Source organism: Python bivittatus, unplaced genomic scaffold, assembly GCF_059951505.1.
Source record: "Python bivittatus isolate LINGU-HERP-01145 unplaced genomic scaffold, Pbiv_v1 ctg000060_np1212, whole genome shotgun sequence".
NCBI lineage: Eukaryota > Metazoa > Chordata > Lepidosauria > Squamata > Pythonidae > Python > Python bivittatus.
Window position 1 is genome coordinate 5,557,974 of NW_028277044.1, and position 12,221 is coordinate 5,570,194.

The window sequence follows — 12,221 nt, forward strand, 5'->3', positions numbered from 1 at the left end:
ATTTAGACCTCTGACTTCATCTTCCATTCTGCTTCATTTGCAACAAACCATGACCACCATTTTTTCCTGATAAATACAAATGATCTGTGTTGCTTTTTGGCATAGCACATGATGTTGTATGATGATGGTGGTGATGATGCTGCTGCTGTTGTAATTATTTACTATATTGGAGCATACACAACTAAAAATGATTTGTGATTGAATTTGCCTCTAAGTGAAAGGAAGGAAGGAATTAAACAAAATTATAACTAGATGAACATATAATTCTGTGGGCTTTTAAAATGATTAAATGTTCCACAAGATTGGAATGAGGGGGGGAGGGGAGAGAGAGAGAGAGACAGAGAGAGTTTCCATACTGCAACTTATTCAAGAATATAATTAACAATATGAAGAAAGTGGGTCAGTAATGTTACTAAGTAAAGGGTAGAGTAAGAAGGATCACTGAGCCAAATTAACACATTTCCTTGATAATTAGCATGCAGTTATATTTGTTTTCATTTAAATAGTGAAGAACAAATCTTGCTAGAAACATAGGGCAGGCAGAAGATGTTAACTTCTTTCTTTCAGCTTAATCAAATACCAAGTAACCTTCTACCATTAGATTTATTTAATTTAATTTTAATTAATAAATTTACATGGTCCCCCATCTCATATGCATGACTCTAGGTGGCTAACAGTTAAAAACAGAATAAAAACATAGTAAAAACAGCCAAAATTAAAGACAATAGAAATAGCATAAAATAACAGAGCAACTGGCAACACTCATTTAACATAACCATGACCAAGAAATGGACTTACCCATACTATCAGGGCACCAGTTCATGGCAAAACCAGTTTTTCCATGCCTTAAGAACAGCCAACAGGATCGGAGCAAGTCTAATCTCTGGAGAATGATGTTCCAGAGGGAGGCTGCTGTGGCAGAAAAAGCTTTCTTCCTGGGCCCTGCCAGATGGCCCCCTCTCACAGATGGGATCCAGAGCATGCCAGACCTAATAGGATGAGTAGACACCACTGGGGAGAGATGGTCCTGTAGGTAGCCTGGCTGAGGTAAAAGGTCTAATTAACATAAACTGAAACAAAGTATTTTAACTTTCTAGCCTTATGATATATGAACATATGTATTCTTTTCACACTGAGAAGGGAAGAGGTAACCCTTCCTTCTTTATGTTCTGCATCCCCCCCCCCATCTGCTCTGTGCCTATAATTAATTACAAGAAAACAAGTTATATAGCTTCATTAAACAAATTCATGGATAATAAAACTATCAATGGCTAGTAGCTGTGATAATAATATCTCACCTGCAGCATGAGAAGCAATATGTATCAGTTACTGAGGATTCACGGCCTTCTTGTACGCATAAGCATCTGGGTTGCCACTGAGCACAGAAGGATCTTACAGCAGGGCTCTTCTTATGTTTGTATTTATTCGTATCATGAGAATTATCTAGTTGACTCACAAAATACTGCAAAGTCTATCATGGTTGTCTGCATTACTACATGTTTAAGGCATAGAAAATGGAAAATGCCTCCACGTTTGCTGCTTATTATTCATGAAGTCACCAGAAGTTCAGCTCAAATCAAAGAAGATTTTTTACTTTACCTAAGACAGTTGTCTCTGTTCACAGTTCACCCATGAGCCTATGAATCATCTTTTTTCTCTGTGCTTCACCACGTATAGACAACACTTTTCATCACTGGCTATATGCTTCATGATTATTACATTTCATTAAAGATACAATGATATATTTCTGTTATCACAATCTATAAGCTGCAAGAGATATATAACCCAAATTCTGCCATTATCCCTTTGATAAAGCTTTCAGGCCATTTTTCAGAACAGTGGCTTTCAATACAGATCAAGAAAATGAAATTTGAAAGGAATGAGTGAAAAAAAAATAGCCATTGGTTATATACAGCCATTGTTTTTCAAATTAAAGCACAATATGACCTTTGCACTTCAGGCAATAAGAGACTACGCTGCCTGAGGAGCTGATAAAAACAGACTGTATAAGGACATTGTCTCTTGAGAAGGGTCACCCACAATGGCCTAAAAAAATGACACAGTGAAATCATGCAAAAACAAGGCATAGGAAAAGTTGATGAGTAAGAAAGAGAGGAGAATCACATTCAGAAAAGGATTCACATGTTCAATGCAAATTTTTGGTCTCTACATATCCACAAGGCATGGTCTCCTTACAGTCCATTCTGGTCCAACAACTCTTTGAAGTAGTCCAAATATTTGTTTGTAGAATTTGACTAATGGTAGCTGATCTAATCTCACATTTGCTTTCCTAACACCTCACAAGGGTCCTACTATTTTCTCCTCTTTGCTCCCAATTCTGAGCAAGATTTTGCACCATTGTGTGGCTCTTGGAAATTGTCTTCATCTTCCCTTCCTTAGGCCCTTTCTTGTTCTTTCTTTGCTGCATATACTTTACCTCTTGTAGCTCTCACCCAAAAGACACACACAAGTTTTAAGAGCAGTTTTGTCTACAAATGATCCCTAACCATTTGAGCTGTAGATAATGGGAGAGTCTATTGTGCTTCCTTGGAGACTGCAAATGCACTTTAAGAGCAATTACACCTCTTAATTAAAAAACAAAACAAAACATAACAAAATATTATTGTAAATTATTTTTCCTCTTTTCCTTTTATTCCCCCCCCCCTCACAAAGTAGGGAGTGTGGAACAATTGCCATTTTAAAAATGTTCCATAGGATGAACCCCCCCCCCAAAAAAAAATGTATGCAGACATAATATTAGAAATGGTTGGGCCTGGATCATTTCACTGATTGGTTTTTTTTTTTTCAAGGAAATACCAGCAATGCTTAGATATTTTTGGTTAAGAAAATTATACAGCTCTTGCTTTAAGGCAGACTTAATATCATGATCAGTCCTCTGTTATATTAATGTCCCCCCAAGGGACATTACCTTTCTGCATGCAGTGATTTCCCCAAAGGTTTTCCACCAGCCTTATAACTAGGCTTTGAAAGAAAAATTGTGCTATTCATTCTAATGTTTTCAAATTTAATTGCTGTAGAGATGCATGCCCTTGTGTTCAGAGCCATGAGTCTATGGGAATATATTTACTGTAAGTGAGAATGGAAGTGTTCTGCAGTTGTAAATTGTTATAAGAATTCCTCTCATGGTTTTGTTCATGCAAGACATCAAATTATTAAGCAAATTCTGACTTGAAAGAATATAGAACATATGGAAGGAAGCAAGGGAACCAGGAAATGGAAGCAAGGAAGAGAAGTTATGTAATTTTTATGTGGTGCCTGGGTCAAGAACTTGGAAAACTTTAATACAGTGTCTAAGATTCTCATTTTGCCACTGGAAGGCAATCGATTTAATATGTTCATCCTTGGTGTCTCTATGTCCTAGCATGAAATGAAGTTTTCCCATTATCTGGAGAGGAAGCAACCAAGATTCATAGTTCATTAAGGTCCTTACAAACATGAAGTGGGAATCCACTCTCTGACCCTTTCTGATCAAGCTCCTATTATCATGGACAACCTCAATGAAACAAATGTTATGTTTCACCTGTACTATCAGATAACAGTGATATTCAAAACAGCAAGATGGTGTCAGAAGGAAATCCTCCTGCCCACATGCATTTTTCTGGCACTGATTAAAGCAAAAAGTGAGAAACTACAATTAGAATGGGCCAAATACATAGATTAAAATGCAGCGAGAGACGCCAAGCTAATAGCATTCGTTCCTTCCTAGCTGAAGTTTAACAGGAGATCTCTTTGATCAATAAGGAGGGATCCTTTCCTCTAGGAAATTACCATTTCAATCAACAAATTCTGAACAAGTGAAAAACCACAACTCAGCAGGGTGCCTAACTCGAGAGGACTCCTCAGAATGCCGGCTAAGTGCATTTTCTCAGAATTCCTGAAGAGCGCGCTTTCATGCACTTTTGAGGAACAATAGCAAGATTTCTCTATATAAAGGGCTTAAAAGTGGGGGGGGGGGGGGCTTACAGCAGCCACCCCTGACTTCATACATTTGCTCTGGGAAATAAGTTTCATCTCTGTTTCAAGCAACTGCCTTCATTTTTTTTTTCTTAAATTCCTGGCTTGGAAATGAACTTCGAAAGAACAAAAACTAAGCCTGTAAATGTGGGTTTAGCTTCAAAGACAAAGACAACCCTAAGAAATAAAATGATGGAGCATTAGGAAGAAGTCAAACAAAACTGTGGAATTAATTACTTAGCAAGACAGTAGAATTCTCTTCACTGGATGTGTTCAAGCATACATACAACTTCTGTATCCTTTAACATAGATTCACAACATGAGCAGGAGATTTGACTTGATGGCCATAATGGTCCCTTCCAATCCTATGATTCTATTAAAACCTGGGTGGATCCGGGTGCCATGTAGGAGAGTGCCCAACCATTTGAAATAAATGAAAAGGAACTGAACAATTGTTTCCCAAGCAGTTTTGAATTTTAGTCAAAGAACACAGTGATTTTGACCCTAAGCAAAAGAGTCAATAACCTGATTGGGAAATGAATAGCAGTATTGCGCAAGTTCCTCATTTCTTTCTTCATGGAATCAAATAGCTAGGCTCAGAAAAACAAATACTGTGCTTCTGTAAGAAATCAGGTATAGTCTCTTTGAAGAGACAAACTCATTGTTATCTGCAGATTTGTAGTTTATTTATTTAAAATATATTTATGTTACTTCTCAGATTAAAAAAAGCACTCAGAGTTGATGTCAGGAAGTTTCTGGATTGAATCATATTATGAATTGAATTATGTTAGGGCTTTGTATTGGCAAATTTAAATCTCTTCCACGGTTTATCTGACCATGGCACTATTTTGATAGCTCGTTCCCCCCCGCCCCAAAAATGTATTTATCTGAATATTGAAAAGAACTCTTCAGTTAATTAGCGTAGAGGAAGCACAAATCATAAGCTTCAATTACAATCAAGATGGTTAGCCAAGCATATTTAATCAGAACCCTTTTGCTACTAGTAGCAAGAGCACCTTTGCTTATGAAGCATTTTCTTTATACACAGTATATATATATATACACCCCCCCACACACACATATACACACATATACACACACACACATACACATACACACATACACACACACATATGGGGGGGCAGGGGGAGTCTTCTCCAACTCAGTCTTGATGCTTGGTGATTTCATACAAATATCCATGAAGTTTGCTTGCTTGTTTGTTTTTTGAGAAACAATGTGGAAGTAGTTTCCCACTGCCTTCTTCTAAGACAGAGAGTTGTTTCTCCTCCTTCTCCTTCTCCTTCTCCTTCTCCTTCTCCTTCTCCTTCTCCTTCTCCTTCTCCTTCTCCTTCTCCTTCTCCTTCTCCTTCTCCTTCTCCTCTTGTAGATTTTACAGTCTAGCCTAAAATCCTGGTATTTCAGACAGGGAGTTCCTTTCTAATCCATTTCTCAATCTACAATTTTCTTACCAAAAATAAAAGGGTCACCAAAGAATCCATGTGTTTCTTCTTTTGCTCACATTGTTCCTAACTCACTCACTGTCTCAAGCAGTCTAATGCACGGCTTTCTTTAGTATGTATGTATGTATGTATGTATGTATGTATGTATTTATTTATTTACATAATCTACATTGCAAGTTCCAGGAAAAAAAATGCTTTCTGAATGTCAGGTAGTATTTGTATTTTACAATTCTTGTCTCTGTTCGGGAAGTAGAAATTATGTATATTTGCGTGAAAAGGAAACTAACTTCTCCCATTCTTACATTTGACAAATTAAGCAAGATGCTAGGTTAGTGATTCATACATAAAACACAAACAGTAAAATATGAGTATAAAAGCTGTGAGAGTGTTTTGAGGTTCTTTGTAACAGAAAAGTTGTGAAGTTGTCCATATGTATGAGAGAGACTGAGGGAGGGAGAGAATAACGCCAGGCACTTTTGCACCATTCTCATCCAATGTCACAATCAGTAGGTGGCTCCCCAGATAAAATCTTAAGGTCTGCCTTAATATTTAATCCGTAGACACCTTTCCTTGGAAGCCACTTCTACAGAGATATATCTTTAGTACTGTAGTGTTAAAGTTAATTCTAGGATGTGTGTGTGTGTGTGTGTGTTTGTGCTTTCGAGTTGGTGGTGAATCCTGGTGGCTGTCTGACAAGTCCCTGCAGTTTTCCTGGCAAGATTTTGGAAGTGGTTTGCCATTGCTTTCTTCCTGGGACTGAGAGAGAGTGACTGGCCCAAGGTCACCCAGTTGGTTTTGTGCCTAAGATGGGACTAATAGTCATGGTCTTCCAGTTTCTAGCCTGATGCCTTAACCACTACGCCAGACTAGCTCTCTAATTCTAGTTTACTAGCTTAAAGTTAAAGCCACCAAACTTTTGTCTTAGGAGAAATCAAATCTTCCAGGAAATAAAAGTTAATATGTTTGTCTCTGTTATACCTGTTTTAATTGCCTATAGGGAACAGTAATCAATGTGTAATCTACAATGTGCTAATTAATGCACCTACAGACAACTGCCTCATTCAGGGCAAGGAAAACAAAATATTGGGATTACAAACTTCACTTGATTAAAATCAGACATTATTAAAGCATTATCCTTAATTTAAAATAATCCTTCCTTGCATTCCTATCTCTATCTATCAGCATGTATAGATAAAAGGGCAGACCATATCTTTTGCCATTGTGGTATGAACAGTTCACAGTAGGAACAAAAAGAAAACCACAACTGTAGCTAAGGTAGAATTTATTCTGAGCCAAAATATGGAGACTGTGTCTTTATGATGGAAGTGAAGAGCAGCGACATAAAACATCTGGGATCCTTGGGAAATAAGTAAGATTGACAGTTCCAGATGTTACTGGTGAAGCACTTTAGAAATCAGAATGATTGTCGAAATGAATTATGGGAAAGTAACGTTGAGTTCACCCCAAGAATAATCTAGTTCAGTCTTTTGTGCTGGGAAAAACAAAACAAAACAATACTTCTTTCACAAAGCACACTGACTAACTGAAACTTGGCACATCTACAAGCAACTTATGTTGCCTAAAATGTTTTAAGAAAAAAAAAATCCTAATACGCATGTATGCAAAATGTAGGCACACCTGGTTAAATTGCATATTTCAATGAAACATTAAGTCAACAGAAGCTGACACAACCTATATGTGGTACACAATTAAGCATCTTCCTGCAAATGTGCATGTATAGTTACTATTTATATGCAGATATATGCAGAGGTTCCAGCCTTTAGAATATCAGTTAAATTTACTCAAAGAAGCGTTTTCCAAGGAGAGAAATTTAAGCTGACCAATCAATGCATTGGATGACCTGATCAGCAATATTTCAGGAGATTCCTACAGTATATATTCAGCATAAGGCTGGATCTTAGGGAAATCAGCTTGGCATGAGGATTTGAATAAGGTTTGACCAGGTCATGTCCTACATTTAGAGTAATGCTCTAGAAAGTGATGAGGGGAATCTGGATCCATCACACATGGATCTAGGGAACATGCAGAGTTCTAGAGTGCTTTACTGTATAACCTCATTATATGAGAACAAATTAGGGTATTTTCCTTTATTTACATTCAGTTCTGGCTTTAGTCATTGATCAGGAAAGGCTAGGTAGCTGCCATTTCTCTCTCTCTGGGTTGCCAAATGAAATATGGCAAAACAACAGTAGCAAACAACCACAAAACCTATATCTAAGAAACATATCTTTAGATCTGTGAACAAAGCCAGAGCAGGCAGTGCTGAATAAGTGAATAACTTTTAATCATAACTGCCTAAATCATTACAACAGAAATTCAGGTATTTTAAGAACACTTCTCTGGAGCTTCTCTGCAGAGTATTTTATGGATGTCCTAAGTATGAAACAGACCCACCAAATCTGACTATTTTATCTACTACTCAGAATGGCTAAGGCCTTGTCTTAGAAGAACAGTGTCTCAGAAATGCTCTGTTTCTGAACAACTCACAGTAGTAAATTCCCTATAGGAAGCTCTCATCTTCTGAAGATAGTCAGCACTGATCAATCAGATTACCAGCATCAGGAAGCTCCTGAGTAACTTGTGCTACGTGTCTCTGTTGCAGCTAAGAACTTCTATGCCTTAACGTCTCTGTTTTCACATATGCTGGGTAGATGAGCCTCCAGGGTAGGGTCTGAATCACTGTGGCCAGGAATACTGGGCCCTGATATCATCAAATTACTGTTGGTAGGGTGGAGCTGTGTCTGATTCCCTGATTGCCCCATCTTGAACCTCCTCCTAATTTCAGGATGACTCTTCAGCCAAGGGCATGATATCAAAGGGAAAATAAAGATATATGAAATGTAAGCCTTTCCCTGAAGCCTTCAGATATTCCTGAAAAAAAAGTTTTCACAAGCCTTCCAACTGTCTTCAGAACTCTTGTCCCTTATCACAATATTTTGAAGTTACCTCAGACATTTAAATCATAAAATAGCAAACATCTCATCATACTGAATCAGACCAAATCACTGGCATTTAAGCAGCATTACCTTAGCATGTCTGCTCACTCTGGAAGAACCCTGCTTTTTTTTTTCTTTGGTTGTTGTTAAAAAATAAAAAAAAGAAGAGCAACAACAAATTACCTCATGCCCACAGTAGAGTTGTCAAAAGGTAATGGGGTGCGGTAGGGAAAGGCTAACATGCTTTTCAGAGGAATTAAGCAATTTAAATCTGTCCTTTTTGTGTTTCTTGAAACCTTGGTTTCTTTTGAAAGCACCTTGTTTCTTTCTTCAGTCCTTTCCCTTTGGGTGTTGGCAAAAAGGCTTCCCTGCAGAGTGAGGGTGGAACACCTAATTAATTTGAAACCGATTCTGGCATTTTATAATGTTTTCTTTCTACTGAATTTTCATCTTGAGGGAATAAAATAATGAATCTTAAATTCCAGCACTGGAAGAGACCTCTGTTAACCTTGGCTTGCAGAGAATAGTAATAACTGCTTGAACAGCTTACACTGAATGGATTGTGATGCTTTGAATGCTCTTTCCTGTTAGACAACTTTTACTGGAAAATATACATGTGACATTTTCTGTAAAGCCTGTGGCCTTTTTTTCCCAAGTATTATTCTTGGCTTTCATGATTAACAAGAAAGTGTTACATGCATTAGGTCTGTGAAGAGATCACCTGGCCTGTTGCAAGAGCCAGATTTGATGGACTGGTCATAGCCTGCCGAGCCTCATGTCAGTACGGAGATAGTCCATTCTGACTTGTACCTGGTTCTGGAACATGATTTGGGAAAACAACATTCAAATAAAAATGCTAGCCCCATCTTCATGGATGTATGATTCTCTCCTCTCTTTGTGAACTAGAAAGTGGTTAAGGCCTAACATACATGATACAAATGATTGTTTTTTAATTAAGTGTGTGCTATCAAGTTGGTGCTGACTCTTAGTGACCACATAGATATATTTTCTCCATGAATGGTACTGATGGGTGCCCCCCCCTTTTTTTTTTAATCCTCTCCATCCCATATAGCCATCCCTGCAGAACTTTTCTAGGGGAACTAATGAAGCCCAAGCAAACAGAATCTACCACATGTTAGTGAAGGTCTGCTCCAATTTCCATTGGTTTGAGATGTTTATAAACACCTTGTAAAAATGATTCAGGACAGAACATTCTCCTACCCTTTTTCCACTTTTAAATCTGTTGGCAAGTTAGCCATTGTCAATTCTGGAGGCTGTGAGAGCATTTGTTTTGGATAAGTGTTGACATTCATTCAGAATAATCTCTCAAGACTCACAGTCCAGTTCTGTTTATAGCAGTATCAGCAAAACAGTCCAATTTTTTTTCCAGTTCAGTTTTGTAAACAATGCCACTGGCAATAAAAATGAAGAAAAGATGCAATGACAGTTTGGCTAAACTTAAACTAGAGTTCCCCACAATAAATTGTGTTCAAGATAGAACAAGAGAGAGAAAGAGAGAGAAAAGTCTCCCATCATTATACCACACAGCTGTAATTCATACTGTGAATAGGGTAAGAGCACGTAAACTATCTAATTTGTCCTGATCTGACTTGCCACTAAATGCTATTTTTTTTTTTCCTTGATTGTCCATAGCTGGCCCTATCGTTGGATCAATGAGGCAAATGTTCATGGTAGCAGCTGCTGGGAGGCAGAAGTAATGAACCTCTAGTTATTCTCCTAAATGTTCCAGTCATTCTTCTCAGGTGTGATGAACGATGCTGCCCTATTACCAGTAGTGAACAGTGGATACCCTCTAGAACAGAATTAACAATGCATGTGGTGATGTACAGAAGAGATCCCATGTGTGACATGACCCATATCTGACTCTTCAAAGAGAACATGAAAATTAACCGCTGAGCTATCTAAATTGCTGGGGGTAAAAAAGAATATGGATAGAAAATGGAAGAAGGAGTACATACCTAAATGATATAATATTATTAATCTATAGGAACTGTATCAGAAAGACCAAAGCTCAGAGAAAACCGACACTTCTGAGATACCAAAAACAGCAAGGAGGAGGAGGCAGAGGAGGAGGAGGAGGAGGAGGAATTTGCTGTCTTCAGTAAGGAGGAAAAGGAGAAGCCAACAAACTACAGACTTGTCAGTTTGAAATCTCTAATGGGTAAGGCGATCAAACCACTTATTAAAAATAGTGGAGAATGTATGTAGCTCAGGGCTGCAATGTTGGGATCTTGATGTTAGATGAGTTTGGTTTCCTTCTTGCATTCTTTTCATTAGCAAAGTAGGTAATATTGTCAGTGCATTGACACAAGATAGTGGGGTTTGATGGCTTTTTATGTGTGATTGTCCTACCTGTCTTGATCAGGATTGTTGTACGCCTCTTTCTGATTGGCCTACCTGGCTTGAGTGGCTGTTTTGTCACCTTTTGTGCTCCTGCCTGTTGTGTTCATTCTCACTTCTCTATATATTGATTGCTGGGTGTGTGATAATGGAAGATGTGGCCTCTGCTGATGTTTCTTTCTTGAACTTTGTGTCCTTTTGGAATAGTTTGTGGACTGGGTTTATCTCTGTGTGTCTGTTAATCTATCAAAGTGCCTGGTTTATAGGAATCCTCTTGCAACTTTGGATTTGCTGTATAGTTAAATTTATTTATGGATTGTGAAAATAAGAATTTTCAATACGTCTTCTGAATGCCAACTTGTATTCATGGATGCATTCTGCTGATCTTCTGCTTGTTATTCCTCTTTGGTGGCTTTTGCAGTCTGAATATTATTCAGACAAGCAGAACAACTGCAGTGGCCCAGAACTCCACTGAGAAAAAAACTAGACTATCCTTGCAGCACCCTTCAACACAAGGGGTACCCCCACAACTTCATATAAAAGTACCTTTTCACACAGCCAACTAGCATCCAGCCACCACAATTCAAGAAAATTATAATTTTCCCATACATCTAAAATGTCTCAGAAACCACCATCAGATAACTTCAACCACTTACCATCACAGTAGCCCACAAACCAATGAAATCCCTCCAAAGCAACTTCAGTAAACCTAAATACATGCAGTGCACAATGCAAGAACTGTAAAAGTTTCTGTGTAGGAAGAAGGCCCAAGAAGGAAGCCAATAGCTCAGAAAACATCCTTTAAGAACAATTACAACTGGAAAACCAAGCTCAGCCAATACTAAGATCCCAGGATTATTAAACAACACATTTGTGAGCACTTATATAGGCATGATTAACAGGAATCAACATTTCTCACAAACAAATCGTATAAAACTAACTTACGGTATCTCCTTCTTTGACAGAGTTGCTAGAATTCTATACGTTTTGCATTTCTGAACATCAGCAAAATCTTTGAGAAAGTCTTTCATGACAGTCTCCCTAAGAAAATGGTAAAATGTGGACTAGATCATACTATTATATGGAGTTACTGTTTATTGAAGGTCTGCATTCAAACAGTGTTCTTTAATTGGTCTACTTCAGCTTATAGAGTGCTAGAGGTTCTCTTCTGGGCCCTATGATGCTCAACAGTTTGCTTGGTTGAGGGAGTTGAGAGGATGCTTATCAAGTGTGCAGATAACATAAAACTGGGAAAGTTTACTAACACTTTTTAAAAAATGGTAAGAATCAAAATGATCTAGACAGGTCTGAGCAGTAGGCTAAAATGCATAGTATGGAATTTAATAGTGAGAAATAGTCAAATGTAAGAAAGAGTGGATTTACTCTTTACTGCCTGACTAGAATCAATAGATTAAAACTATAATAAGTAGGTTTAGGATAGGTGTTAGGAGATTCTTCCTGACTGAAT